Source organism: Monodelphis domestica, chromosome 4 (assembly GCF_027887165.1).
Source record: "Monodelphis domestica isolate mMonDom1 chromosome 4, mMonDom1.pri, whole genome shotgun sequence".
Lineage (NCBI taxonomy): Eukaryota > Metazoa > Chordata > Mammalia > Didelphimorphia > Didelphidae > Monodelphis > Monodelphis domestica.
In genome coordinates, this window is record NC_077230.1 from 450,098,514 (window position 1) to 450,114,146 (window position 15,633).

Genomic DNA, 15,633 nt, shown 5'->3' on the forward strand with positions numbered 1-15,633 from the left:
TGGCCATCTGGTCAGTTGGTCTACTATGACCAGACAAAATTTATAACGTCCAGCCTTTGGCATCGTTATGAAATCTATCTGCAGGTGCTCAAAAGGTGTGTAAGCCAGAGGACGTCCCCCAAAGGCTTTGCCACGAAAGGCATGTTGGTTATATGCCTGGCAGGTAGGGCAGGCTGAACACACTTTAGAGGCTATAGTAGTTATACCAGGGGCTATCCATACTCTCTTGACAGAGTCCACGATGCCCTGGGTACCAAAGTGGCCATTTTTATGAACAGATTGGCAAATTTGGTGTTAAGTCATCAGTAGTTGTTAATGTTAAAAGTAATTCAGGCCCTTCTGTGGCTGCTAGCTTTGCAGTGGCATCTGCTCGGTCATTTCCCCTAGAGACAGGGTCAGAGCCACCTGTATGGGCTGAACAATGAACTACAGCGAGGGCTTCAGGCAGCTGGAGAGCAGAAAGTACTTCATTAATAATTTCAGCATTAGCTATGGATTTTCCAGCTGAGGTTAAAAATCCTCTCTGGAGCCATAGCATCCCGACTGAGTGACAAATGCCAAAAGCATATCTAGAATCCGTATAAATTGTTGCCTTTTTACCCTTGGCAATTATACAAGCTTGTGTTAGAGCTATGAGTTCTGCTCCTTGAGCGCTAATGTTAGAGGGCAGCGAAGCTGACCATTCAGTGGCAAATTCAGTGGCAAATATAGCAGCTCCAGTGTAACGTATGCCATCCCTCATGAAAGAAGAACCATCAGTAAATAAGATCAGGTCTGAGTTCTTTAAGGGAGTGTCCAGGAGATCATCCCGAGGCTTTTCTGCCATGGACACTAGTGTTTCACAACTGTGTAATGGTTCTCCTGAAGTTGGTAAGTCTGGAAGCAAGGTGGCAGGATTAAGAGTAGTACAACGTTTTAAAGTAATGTTTTCACTATTTAGCAAGGTTATTTCATACCTTGTAATTCGCTGATCAGAAAATGCCTGTGTTCTCTGTCTTAGCAACAATGCTTCTACCTCGTGTGGACACATAATTGTTAGTGGGCATCCCAATACTAGATCAATGGTTTTTGTCACTAGTAAAGCATTAGCAGCCATGCCTCTAAGGCATGGTGGTGCTCCTGAAGTTATTGGGTCCAGTTGGGCTGAATAATAAGCAAGTGGACGCTGAGAAGGCCCCAGAGTCTGAGTTAAAACGCCTGAGGCTACTCCTCTTCGCTCATGTACATACAAAGTAAATGGCTTGTTGTAATCTGGGATGCCTAGAGCAGGGGCAAAGAGGAGTAGCCTCAGTTGGCTACCATCCTGGCTCCCACCATCCCTGAGAACGAAGGTAAAATCAGAAGAGGGAATGACACTTCCCTACATAAATAAAAAAATCTGTTCCTTTTTTTTTTCTCTCCTATAGTATGGCAACTTCCTGTAGCCTTGGCTGCAAATGGGTAAGTAAAATTTGCTGCATTCTGTCCTACAGACTTGTGGGATTAGAAATTACTTAATTGGACCCTAATACAGGGGCCTGTGAAAAAAATTTTTTTTATTCTTGCTTTCTAAAAAAATTTTGTATACATAGATTTTTTTGATATTTTGATACTGATTTTGAATTCTTCTTTAATATAAATATACGTATATATAAAGGGTCTATATTTTTTCCCTTGATTTTTTCCCTTTTTCTTCTTTTGTTTTTTATTTTATTTTCATTTTGTTTTGTTTTCCTTTTGGATTAACTCACACCCCCCCCACAACTAAAACTTGCATCCTCAGCTGGACTCAGTGTTTTTTCAACCCTTTCTTCAGGGGGATTGTATTTCATAAAATTCAAGATTTAAATTTTGTTCAAGATAGATCTTCAGAGAAGAAGCTTGCTAACTAACTGAATCCAGAGAATGAACTGTTTGCAGAAAGATATCTAAACCTTTTCACTGCAGGAAGATCCAGAATGAACCTTGGGGTGTGGTTGATTGAACATTTTTTTTAATGTACACTCTTATGCCAAAGGGGACTGCCCCCTAATTGGCTTTTGTCAATGTGCCCAGCAAAACATTGGTTTGCTGTCTTTCTCTCTCCTCTATTTCCCCATATCTACAACTATTATAGTTTTCCTCTTAGTGGGTAAAAATTTTGTATACACTTACAGTTAGAATTTTTTTGGGGTGCAGTATACTTATGTTTAGTGATCAATTGGGGAGACTAGTCCCCCAATCATCATCAGGGGGGATTGTGAATTTTAAAATCTCCATCTTGGTCTAGCACCCAAAATTGTGCACACCCACACTAAACGGGAATGTGCTAGTCAATGACAAATCAGAAATAACTAACTGCCCACCTGGGCTGTCCTAAGCCAAGCTTGAGCCACCATTGGCACTTGTGAGGCACAGGAAGTGACGGAGAGAGCAGACTCAGGAATTCGCTCACTTCCTGTGGACAGGGCTAGAAGCCAGTTCGTGTGAGGAGCTTGGACAGGGAGGAGGCCCGCAGACAGCTTCCCTTCAGATGGGTCATGTGAGTCAAGGACTGATTATTTCCACCTTGGCTCTTTGGGCCTAAACTCCCTCTGCCTTGGTCAGAGGTTGAGTAGCCCCTTTCCCTTTTCTCTTCTCTCCTTCTCTCCCTCTCCTTTTCCCTACTCCCATTGTGATTAAACCTCCATAAACTCCATTCTGACTTGAGTGTTTCATTTTAGGAATTTCATAAGTAAATTCCTTGGCGGCCATTGTTCAATATTATAACAATCTTAAAAGGTGAAATTTTCACTACAACAAAACTAAGGGTCATAGTATCATGCATTCCAGATAGCTCCTTGTCTCTACAATTGCCTGAGGATTTTCTAATTTTGTTCCCCATCCTTCTTCCTGATAGTCAGGAGATAATAGCCCCTTCCTAAATCCAGCAGATATCCCTGAATCTCTCTGGGCTTCATCCTCTTCCAAGACAGATCTGCTTAAAAGTCAGTTGTTTCTGTGCAGATTAAGAGAAAAGGTGCCTCCCCTCTTCTATTCTTCCGTACCCTTTAACCAAGGAAACTAATGAAGAGACATCCCCAATAATGGATTCACTAATTGAGCAAGGGATAATAATTTCTCCCCATATGGAGGAACCAAAAATCTCTAGGCTAAATTAGTGGATTGACATTGCAACTAAGCTCGTTGCCTTAAAAGGATCTGAATTAATTTAACTCTAACATCTAATAATTTGCCAAAACTTTTTCTCTTTTATAGTGACCTAGAAGTAGAGAAGTGGAAGCACAGGTTTAATGCAAAGCAGATTAATTGGGTTTGGGTATCATCAGAAGGAAAACTCCTACTTCCAAGAAGCACCTATCAGGAAATAGGCTTATCTGTTCACAGGTGTGGCCATTTAAGCATCAAGGGACCATGGACTCCATTAAAAGAGTTTGATGGCCTCAGGTGTTACCAATATAGCCTCCTGGTGGGGGGGGGGGGGTCTAGCCCTACATGCTAGGCATTTAATCAACATACTAAGGTTTTGAGTGGGTGTCCACTGACTTACACACCTTTTGACCATTTGTGAATTGATTTCATAAATGCCTAAAGCTGGACATTATAAAGTTTGTTTTGTTATAGTGAACCAACTCAATAGAAAGATGGCAACCATTGCTAGTACTGGGCCACAGCAACTTTTGTTGCTAAAGGGTTTTTGAAGGAGATTATTCCCCAATTTGGCACACCTGAATGCATCGATTCAGATAGGGAAATTCATTTGACTGAATCTGTTTTATTGAGATCAGTTCCTGTTGGCTAGTAAATCATTCACCAGAGCCCTGGGGAAAGATCCCTTCTAAACAAGAGGAGCAAAAATCTAGTCATCTTCTTGAAGAGAATAAAATAATCTGGACTGAGTCAAACAAGAGATCATTAGGAATGTGAGAACAGTAAACTGAGCGACGAAAGCTACAGGTTGAGGCAAATCAGGCCAGAGTATAATCATACACATTAGAGAGGCCAGTTGTAGGCTTTGGCAAAATTAAACCTTGTCTGCTTCCATGTCCCTGCCTGAGACTAACCTTTTATGGTGGCTTTGAAGAGTTATACGTGTGGTATAGTAGATGGAATGCTAGCCTGCAGGCCAAGAAGACCTGGGTTCATATCCTGCTTCAGGTACTTTGTGTTACCCTGAGCAAGTCAATTAACCTTTCTGAGCCTGTTTCCTAATCAGCTGGACTTGACCTCTGATGTTTTTTAACTTAGATCCCATGATCCCTCCTCGTATTGTTGCATATTCCCAGCTCTGTCTGAACGACTTTGGCAATAAACTCAATGGTCTTAGTTTTGCCCTTAAAAACCATAGATAATAATTCTCATCTCCCATGTGACAGACTTTGAAACTGTCCCCAGACACCTCACTATTCTCATGCCATTGATTCATGTCTTTAAAAATCGCATTTCCAGATCTGAACAAAAAACTCCAAATGTGGTCTTGCTGGAAAAAAGACATTCTTTGGAGCAGCAGACAATTCTAGACCCCAATATAGAGGTCAATTCTTCCATTCAGTAGAAATTCCTCCTGGGAAGATTAGCAAAGTCCGACTATTTTCTGGGCATTTATTTTCCTCACTCCCACCAAGTTATGGAATCTCACAGATATTTTTTGCATTCCTCCAATTTGTGCTTTCTTATTGTATAATGGTCCATTATCTCCTTTTGCCACATTTTCTTGAGAAATGCAGGCTCGATTGCTTTCAGGAAATTTCAAAATACTTTTACTAAACCTAAATTTCCCATAACAGCAAAGGCTTATCTTTTCAGTAGTAACAACATTTTGTTAGGGTCCGAGAATAGATCACCCAAAGGAGCACACGAAGACAATGTAAGTCAGGCAAAGGGAAGTTTATTCCTAGCGCGTTAGGGGTAACTCAGCCAGGTGAGATCCCCCGAAGCAGAGCCTGAATAGTGTTTATATAGAGTATGATCATGGTTGAGTTACATGAGAGAGCATTCTGTTAATAAAGTTAATCAAGTTAGCCTAACAGGTGAATGATGTCAGGCAGACAGGCAGACACAAAGGTAGTCATATCATGTAGTCTTTTGGATAGACATGAAGGGTAAGTGACTACGTGACCACTCATTCTGTTCATGAATATTCTGTCGACCCAGACAGAGTAAGGAACAGAGTGAGGGTCAGTTAATTTTTACTACATAACATTCCCCACTTCGGAAAGGGAAGTAAGAGACTTTTCCAGGACTTCTAATGATTTCTTGACCCTTCTAAGATCAGTATTAATGGCCTGATGTAATGCTGTCATCTTGTTTTGGCGAAGAACCAGGGATGCAATGCCTGTACCCGCTCCCGTCAAGCCAAGTATGGCCGCAAGGGTTAAGGCCATCCCCAGCTCTCGTTGAGTCCGAGTAAATTCTGACCCTGAATATTGTAGGGCTAAAAATTGTTTTTCAGAATAATAGGTTACCCAGGGGAGGATTGTAAAAGCAAGCAGACCTCTTGTGGGTGGGTCATCAAAGTGGATTGTGCAACTATTGAGGAACTATTGAGTAAAAGAGGCTTGAAGTAACGACCATAAGGGGCCTCCAAGGGGATCCTTAAAAGGAGCCAGGGGGGTCGGAATGATAGCTTCCGGAAGGATTTGTGGGAATTTGGGGTTTAAAACAATATTGGGGCCCATTGGTTGGAGTGGAGTGGTAGCCAATTCCTTTTTAATGAAAAACAGCCCTCCCGGGTCAGTTCTGGCTCGATATTGCCGTATACCCCATGTCCTCTCTAGTGTCCAGGAATTATGGGCATGCTGTAACGGTGTTAGGATTATGTAAGAACAAAGGATCCCTTCATGATCATCTACTGAACACCGATGTCTGCACTCTGGGGGGCCCCAACTCACAGTCAGCCATGAGTCACCATTGACCGGGGTCCATCGAGAACACCCCGTAATCCCACTTCCTCCAGTGACAAGTGTCTCACAGCCCCAATGGCCACAAAAATAAGAATTATGAGAATTACGAGAAGGTAAGCCAGGATGAGAAGCGGGGCAAAAATAAAAAATCCCGACATTCATACAAAGGGAGCCAATAGGCCAATAGGGCCTAGGGCCATCTATCAATTCACAAGCATGAACAATCAAAAAAGGGGCAGTTGCCGTGACATTAGTATAAAGATCAAATGGAGCACTGAATCGAGACAACATCCATTTTCAAGGTATGTTAGGGTTGGTAGAAAATACACCTTGGAACCAATATCCCATAATCAGGGTCTGCAATAGCTGTAAGTGAAGCAAAAATCTAGGATGCAGCCGAAGCATTGCAGGTCAGGCGAATCTTCAAAGGATTATCAGACAGGTTGCAAATGGTCCAGGTGCTGCCACTAGGATCAGGAGGCTCCGCGGGTCGGATGTGGGAATGATGGATCCAAGGGCCGATCCCGTCAACCTTTAAAGCTGAAGGAGTTACAAAAAGAACAACAAATGGCCCTTTCCAGTGGGGTTGAAGTGCCCGCTTCTGATGTCTTTTGACCCAGACCCAAACCCCAGGTTTAAAGGGATGTAGAGTATGAGGAGAAGGTTGCAATCGTTCACATAAGTGGGGCCAAAGATCCAGCTGCAGCTGAGAAAGAGAAAGAACAAAATCACGTAATTGAGGAGCTTGATTATCATCAGGTGAGGGTAAGGAGGATAAAATAGGAGGCAAAGACCCATATAATATCTCATATGGGGATAAGGATAGGGGGCCTGGTGTATTCCGGGCTTTAAACAGGGCAAGGGGAAGGAGCGTCACCCAATCACCACCAGACTCAATGACCATCTTAGTTAAAATTTCTTTTAGAGTCCAATTCATACTTTCTACCTGACCGGAACTCTGGGGGTTATACTCACAGTGGAACTTTCCACTTGATCCCCAGACTCTTGGTCAAAGATTGAATAACCTTGGACACAAAGGCAGGTCCATTATCAGATCCAAAGGAGATAGGCACTCCGAATCTGGGAATAATTTCCTCAAGGAGTTTCTTTGAGACTGTCAGAGCTGTCTCAGCTTTGGTGTAAAAAGCTTCTGGCCATCCTGAAAAAGTATCTACAAACAGCAATAAGTATCGGTATCCATACTTTCCTGGCTTGATTTCTGTGAAGTCAACCTCCCAATGTTCACAGGGGCTAGTACCACGAAGCCTGGTGCTGATATGGGTATTGGCCTTTGAAGCACGGGTCAGCTGACAGGTTTGACATTTCTGAACCAATTCATCCAAAAAACTACTAGAATTTTGAACCTGAACCTGCCCTTTCTGAAGGAGGGTTTGAAATTTTGTGGCTCCCATGTGGGTAAGATGGTGCGGGTGGGTAGAAAGAAGTTGGCCCATAGCCTGTGGGAGAAGAAGATTTCCATCCGGATCTTTATACAAAACAACAAACTGTTGACCTGACTTTGCCTGGACCCATTCTAAATCAGTGGGAGAATATTGAGGTGGGTCTGATGGAGGGGCAGGGATACTGGTATCAGGAATGCAGGGTTTTGACAAGGTTTTAGTCAATGCAAGCTCGTACAATGGGGCTCGTAAAGCTGCCTCCTTGGCAGCTTCATCAGCTAGCCGATTTCCTGTTGCCTCTAGGGATGTGCCTGACTGATGTCCTAGGGTGTGTACCACGGCAAAAGCTTTGGGTTCCCAAATAGCTGCCAGGAGTTCCTGGATGTCCTGAAGATGGGACACTGGCTTACCTGCCGAGGTTATATATCCCCGCTCCCGATAGATTGGGGCATGGATATGCAGAGTGGCAAAGGCATATCAGCTAAGGGTATAGACTGTCAGCCGCTTCCCTTTAGCCAACCAATTCGGCCCATTGAGCAGAGGTTCCATTTGGAAGAGAGGCACACCACAGAGTCTTTCCGGCATTATTCACAACTGCCACACCAGCCCTTTGACCATCCGGGGCCATAAAACTGCTGCCATCAGTAAAAAGAATAAGGTCTGAATTCTGCAAAGGGGTATCTTTCAAATCGGGCTGGGCAGAAGTGGATTCTACTAGTACATCCTGACAAGAATGCACTGGTTTGTTCCCCGAATCAGTGGGGAGAAGGGTGGCAGGGTTCAGGGCCGCTACAACTCGAAAAGAAAGTCGACTTTCATCCAAAAGAAGGGATTGATAATGTGTAAGATGAGCATGGGAAATCCAATGGGCCGGAGCTTGGCGAAGGATACTTTCTACAGCATGTGAAGTAGCAATGACCAGAGGTTGGCCATGGGTGAGTTTATCAGCATCTTTAACTAAAAGAGCCACCCCTGCTATAATTTGGAGGCAGATTGGCCAGCCAGTAGCCACAGGGTCTAAGAGCTTAGATAAATATGCCACTGGTCGATCCCGAGGTCCCAATTTTTGGGTAAGGATACCCTTTGCAATCCCCCCTGCTTCTGCTACAAACAGTTGGAATGATTTGTCTGGGTCAGGAAGAGCCAGAGCAGGGGCTTCAAGCATAGCTGTGCCGAGATGCTGAAAAGAACTGTCCATATCAGCCTTTAGGTATTTCCTGATCAATAACAATAGAGATACTTGGAATAACAGAATCAGGTTTTGGAAACTACATTCTCCACCCTACTCAGTGTAACAAGATTAGGAAGGGTTGCAGCAAACTCAAGATTTAATTATTTGAGAATATGGCCTTCAACAGACATGTGCAAAAAAAGGACAGACCTCTGGGTGGCCTTAGGTCAAGCTAGAGCCGCCATTGGCACATGTGAGACACAGGAAGTAAGGTAGAGAACAGCCTCTGGAGTTCTTGGGACTTCCTGGGAGGAGGGATAGAGTTGAGTTCAAGGTTGGAGCTTGAGGTTGGAGGAGCCCCGAAGACTGCTTTCCTTCAGATTGGTCACATGAGTGATAAGGACTGATCCTTTTCCCTGACTTGGCTATCCAAAGCCTTAATGCCCGCTTTGGCTCAGCCTGAGTCAGAGTGAGTCTGAGTTAAACTTCTTTCCTTCTCTCCCTTTTTCCTTCTCTCTCTCCCTCTCCCTCTAATATTTTCTTCCTCCCATTGTAATTAAAACACCATAAAAATTTGGCAGCTGACTTGGGTATTTTATTATTTGGGATTTCCCTTGGCGACCATTTAAATTTAGATTTTTCTCAGTCTCAACCATAATATTTACCCTTTACAGGTGCTAAAGATGACATATGCAGAGCACTCTCTAAGGGCATGGGGGCCACCCTTCCCTCCAAGCCTCCCCCCAGAGTTTGTTACTAGAAAGGCAGAAGGACTCAAGTGGAGCTGATCCCCTCCCCAACCCCTCTGCCCAGTGTGATATTGAAATCACTTTAACATTTATATATATAGTAATTATTTTTCTAATGGTCTTTGCAAAACACATGGGGAGCAGGACAAAGCCAAAACTTTCTACAGGTATTTTCCACCCCTAATCTAGGCAGTTGTTCACTAAGGGAAAGGAGATTTAGAAACCACTCTCCCAGCCAGGACCTTAGGGCTCTGTTGCTAAGATTTAAAACAGCTTTGTTCTATCTAATTTAAGGAGAGAGGCCCAAAAGCAGGAAAATGGGCTTTGTACTCTGGTGGTCTAGCTGTTTTTGTTGGGAGAGATGGAAGCAAGGGCTATGTTTTCCAGAGTTTCCTTGCTGCTAATCAACAAGGGTCAGCTATCTATCTAGCTATCAGAGTCACACAGCTGGGAAGTATCTGAGGTCAGATTTGAACCTAGGACTTTCTGTCTCTAGGCCTGGCTCTCAATCCACTGAGCCACCCAGCTGCCCCTTAAGATTAAAAGGAAAAAAACCCTGCTGATTCTAATTTAACTTAAGGAGAAAAGAGAAGAGAGAAGAAGTGTTTTATTTACCTGTTCTAGTAGCTGTGTCTTTAAGCTGAGTTAACTGTTAAAAAGGACTGACTGAGTGAGGAGAAAGTAGAGTAAAAGACAAGAAAATTCAGGAAATTTATTGAGGGGACTCATTAAACTTTTGTGGTCAGCCAAACTGTGATATTGAAATCACTTTAAAAGACTGATATATATTAATTTAAGGTCACCAAGGAATTCACTTATGTAATTCCTAAATGAAACATTCAAGTCAACTGCCAAATTTTTGTGGTGTTTTAATTACAACAGGAGGAAGAAAGTTAGAGAGAGAGAGAGAGAGAGAGAGAGAGAGAGAGAGAGAGAGAGAGAGAGAAGGAAAAGGGAGAGAAGGAAAAGGGAGAGAAGGAAAAGAAGTTTAACTCAGACTCACTCTGGCTCAGGCTGAGCCAAAGCGGGCATTAAGGCTAAGGCTTTGGATAGCCAAGACAGGGAAAGGGATCAGTCCTTATCACTCATGTGACCAATCTGAAGGAAAGCAGTCTTCGGGGCTCCTCCAACCTCAAGCTCCAACCTTGAACTCAACTCTATCCCTCCTCCCAGGAAGTCCCAAGAACTCCAGAGGCTGTTCTCTACCTTACTTCCTGTGTCTCACATGTGCCAATGGCGGCTCTAGCTTGACCTAAGGCCACCCAGAGGTCTGTCCTTTTTTTGCACATGTCTGTTGAAGGCCATATTCTCAAATAATTAAATCTTGAGTTTGCTGCAACCCTTCCTAATCTTGTTACACTGAGTAGGGTGGAGAATGTAGTTTCCAAAACCTGATTCTGTTATTCCAAGTATCTCTATTGTTATTGATCAGGAAATAGTTAAATCCGATCTTCTAAAGAATGGTCTGAATAGGGTGGAGTAGTTTTGAAATTCACACCAGCAACCCAATGGGAGCACACAGGGGTAAGGTGGGTGGCTCACAATTGGCAGAGCTGGAGGGGAGTAGAGTCCTCAGGCCGCTCTCCTCCCCCTTTCCACATGTGCCTCTCATCACCACTTCTCTGCCCAGTAGCCCAATGAGAGTGCTTCATCCCTCCCCTGTCTGGGGCAAGGGTTGTGGGGTGTGACACTCAGTAGGGGAGGGGCAGGGCACTCAGTCTAGGGGGTGGGGCTAGGCACTCCATCTCTAAGATTTTCTATTTGTCCAGGATTTCACTCCAGTCCTCATACATCCTCTGACTTCCACCAGTCAGGAATCTTGCCTGTCATGCCGGCAAATTTAAAACATGTGACTATGGCATTTTATCAGATGAGTCTTGCCAGGATTGGGGTCCCTTAAATATTTTAATTCACACAAAAGACAACAAGGTGGTATAGTGAATTGAGCACTGGACAGGGAGTTGGAGCAACCTGAGTTCAAATCTTCTCTCAGGCACTAGCTGTTTAACCCATGGCAAATCACATAAGTTCTCTTAGTTTCTTCATCTGTAAAATGAGTATAATAATAACGACCAGCTTCTAGAGTTCTTATGAAGATCAAATGACATAACAGATGTAAAGTAATTGATAAATCTTAAAGTGTCACATAAATGCTTATTTATTATTATAAGCATCATCCTGAGGGAAATGGAAAGGATTTGGTTTTACAGGTTTTATATAAAACCCAAAGGCAACAGGAAACATCATTACATGGGGCATTTGGTTATTCCTCATTGTATTATACTGATCATGCTAAATATTTGCAAAAGACCATCATAAAAGTAATTGAAACCTATCCATTGATTGCAGGAGATGAAGGGTAAGAAAAATTCTAGAAAGAATTCAGTAAGACATCTCCTTCTCGAAATTAAATTAACATACACTTTGACACTAACTTCAGAGCAAGACTATGAATAAGTTGGAATAGTGAGAAGTCTATTGGAGAGTACAGGTTAAGAATGAGAAAAGCCAAATTTTTCAGATATTAGAAAAGTCAAAGGCTTGTAGAGTCATGCCTCTGCACAATGACTACTTTTTCAAGAAAAGAATCTCTAGATAGACACGGTAAGTCATGAAAAGTGAGATCAATAATATTTGGAGAGTTAGGAAAAAAGCTTGTTATTTTGAGGAAATAATTAGCTATCTTTAAATGCTCAGACTATTGGCTTGCACAAAGATCATAATTAGTATGATGCTAGAAGAATGGTGAAAAAGAAAAGGCTATGCCACGCAACTGAAAATCTCAATCCAGAATTATTGATCATGGAAAAATGAATAATAAAAATGAGAAAGACCAGAAAGGACGTCAAAACCAATTAAGTCAGAAGTTTAACTGGCATAAATTAACTGTTATAACAAGGAGACCAAAGGAGTCAGAAAAACAACCTTCATTGGCAAAGCAAAGTTATGGAAGCCAAAGACAAAACCAATTTAAAGGATAAAAATTTTTGTAAAAATTTAAAAAGGATGAAAGATGCATAGAACAGCAGGCTGATAAGAGATTCAATAAAGCCAAGTCATCCAGAAGGCACTGAGAAGATTTAACACTAGTCTGAACCCATTTTCTTTCTTGGTACCCTAAGATCAGCCTTGGATTTTGAGGCAGTCTCTGCGAATGCCTCAAGGAGAGAGAGAGAAAGAAAGGATAGTAGATTGGATTCTGCGGGGGGCATGATAGAGCCAGGTAGGAGATGGCAGAAATGAGTCAGAAACCAAGCCGTATTAATTACAATGGAGCCACAGCAGAACTCCGATCTCTGGACCACACAAAGGCATAATCCATCTAGTGATCCAAAATTAACCACCACTCAGGTCGGAGACATGATAGAGAACTTAGCTGAGAGAATTACCCTAGGTTCTTTAAGCCAGTTGCCAAACACGAACGTTATGGCTGAGAGAATAGGGTGCAGGTAATGGAATGAATTAGAACGAGCTAGGTATTAGCATTGGAAAAGAAAGGTGCCTGGCCGAAGGCCAGGTTCCAGGTGAGAGAGATAGAGAAGGAAAGGAATCTCCAGCAAAGACAGACATAGGTGAGAGGTAACATCTAAGAGAGGGAGGTGACTGCTGTGGCTGCTTTTAATGTCCTTGACATGCAAATGTACCCAATACATATTAATGAATTACATAGTGTGTTGCCATTGGGTAATTGTAAATTACAACAAGGTATAGGTGTGGTTTATCTTAGCCAGGTGAACACAAAGAAACCTGATTTTGTGCCTAACCTGGGGGAAGCTGGGATCAAGGGTCAGAGGCTTTACTAGCCATGCGCAAAACTGAGCATGCTCACTTCTAAGCCACTCTGTACATTCTAACTGTTTCCCTTGTCCATAGCTAGGTGTGGACTGCTACAGATTTTAAAGGGGGAAAGTTTCATATTGAGTTTGAAATAACCCACTCTCTGATTGAATTGAGTTGCAACAAGCCCCACCATTGGACTGAATTAAAAACAAAAACTGATGCTTATCTGCTTAAGTTAAGGGGGACCCAGGGACACTCTGGGAGGATGTCAGAGGCTCTCTGGAGCCCGGAAGATGTTTGCCTCTTGTCCCATGTGACTCTTAGCACTTGGAAGAACAGCCTCAGATCTGGTTGGAGTCCACCAGATCAGAGGGACTCCGAATAGTGATATCACAAAAAGTATAAGGTTGGGTCTGGAAAGGAAGTAGGTCTCATGGGCCTTGGAATCACCGTGAGAGGAGTGAACACTGGCATCCTCATAGTGGGACCACACATAGTGGGCTGGGGAAGGCAGTTAGAAGAGTATGAGCTTGGGGGGCAGCTGGGTGGCTCAGTGGATTGAGAGTCAGGCCTAGAGACAGGAGGTCCTGGGTTCAAATCTGGCCTCAGACACTTCCCAGCTGTGTGACCCTGGGCAAGTCACTTAACCCCCATTGCCCAGTCCTGACCACTCTTCTGCCTTGGAGACAATACACAGTATTGGCTCCAAGACAGAAAGTAAGGGTTTTAAAAAAAAAAGTATCAACTGGGACAAGCACTTCTAGAGGAGGAAGCTTGGGAAAGGAACAGCGAGCCACATGTGGCTGGTACTTATTCTTTCTCCAACCTACTCTTTTGATCTATTTTGTAAATTATTACAAATTATGATACTGTCTCCAGAGAATTCCAATCTTAACAACACTTGAGGATGAAAATCATCCAGAAGGCATTTAAGGATGAACATGGAAATAGAGCGACAAAGAGAAGAATGGTGAACATCTGCAAATGTTTTTATAACAAACTTTTTGTAATTAAGGGCAGCAAAGTGAAATAATTAAAATAAGAAAAACTCTTTTATCTTATTAACTTTAACAAAGTAAGAAAAACAGGAGTCCCCCCCCCCCAAATTACCTAACTCCCTAAACCTTGAATCTAGTTAGATTCGAAGTTCAGTCCTAGGCACGGGATTGGTCCTTATATAGACCAATCATGTGCCCAGAAGTGGGGGGGGGGGGGCGTGGGCCTTCCTAGCATGGGATTGGTCCAATTCAAGACCAATCCCACACCAGGGAAGTAGGGGGCGTGGTCCCCCCCCCATTCAAGACCATTCTATTTGACCTCTAAAATCAGTTTTTGATGTGCTTACAAGGAGGCAGAAAGCAGCATGACAGGGAACAAAGATGGAGGAAACATCCAGATTGAACCAGATGACCTACAAGGTCTCCCATCCACATATCAACACTATTCAGGAATCTTTTATTTTTAATTTTTAAAATTAATTAATTCAATTTTTAAATTATTTAATAATTTAATTCATCTTTTGATTATTTAATTTTAATTTTTTAAACCCTTACCTCTTGTCTTAGAAACAATACTATGAATTGATTCCAAGGCAGAAGAGCGGTAAGGGCTAGGCAATGGGGTTAAGTAACTTGCCTAGGGTTACACAGCTGGGAAGTGTCTGAGGCCAAATTTGAACCCAGGACCTTCCATCTCTAGGCCAGACTCTCAATTCCCTGAGCCACCCAGCTGCCTCCTAGACACTATATTTTCAAGAAATCATGAATGAAAACTGGCCAAATCTATAAGAGCAAGAAGGTGTTAGGGTCCGAGTGGAAGACCACCCCAAGGAACACACGGAGACAATGCAATTGAGGCAAGGGGAAGTCTTTATTGCTAGCATGCTAGGGGATACTCAGTAAGTGAGTTCCGAAGAAGCACAGTCAGAGTGGAGCTTATATAGGTTAAAGCAGTCATAGTTGAGTTTCTTGATGGGGGACAACAATATTCTTGGAGCATTCTGTTAATCAATGATCTTGGCTAGGCTAACATAACAGGTGGGTGATGTAAGATAGACTTGAAAGGTGGGTGGTGATTGTTATCATACTCAGGGGCCCTGTAGTTCCTGGGACGTTGCATGGAACATTCTGTTGCCCCATACAAAGTGAGGGTCTGTTGATTATTTACTGCATAACAAAGGCAAAGTAGAAACAGAAATAAGAAACCCCATGGCAGGGGGGCAGCAGAGGATGGAGAGCTGGGCCTAAAGATGGGAGGTCCTGGGTTCAAATTTGGGCTCAGACATTCACGTCCACCTCTCTTTTTCTACACTTACACCCTAGATGTGTGTCAGGTCCTTGTTACTTCTTATCTGAACTCTTTCAATAGTCTCCTACATGGTCTCCATGCCTTCCAGTCTCATTAGCATACAACCTATCTTCCCTGCAGGATACCATGTATTTATCTGATATATAGCTACTTTTTAAACATTTACATGTGCACATATTGTTTCCTCCCAGGGAATGTTTCATTTTGTCTTTGAGACTCCGGTGCCCAATGCCAGTGCAGATCCTGGCACAAGGGGAAATAGCAGGTGGTTAATAAATACTTGTTCATTGGTTCTCCCCTCCTCAAAACCCTTTCCTAGTTTCCTAGTGCCTCTAGCGTAAGATAGAGGCCCCTCAATCTGGCAT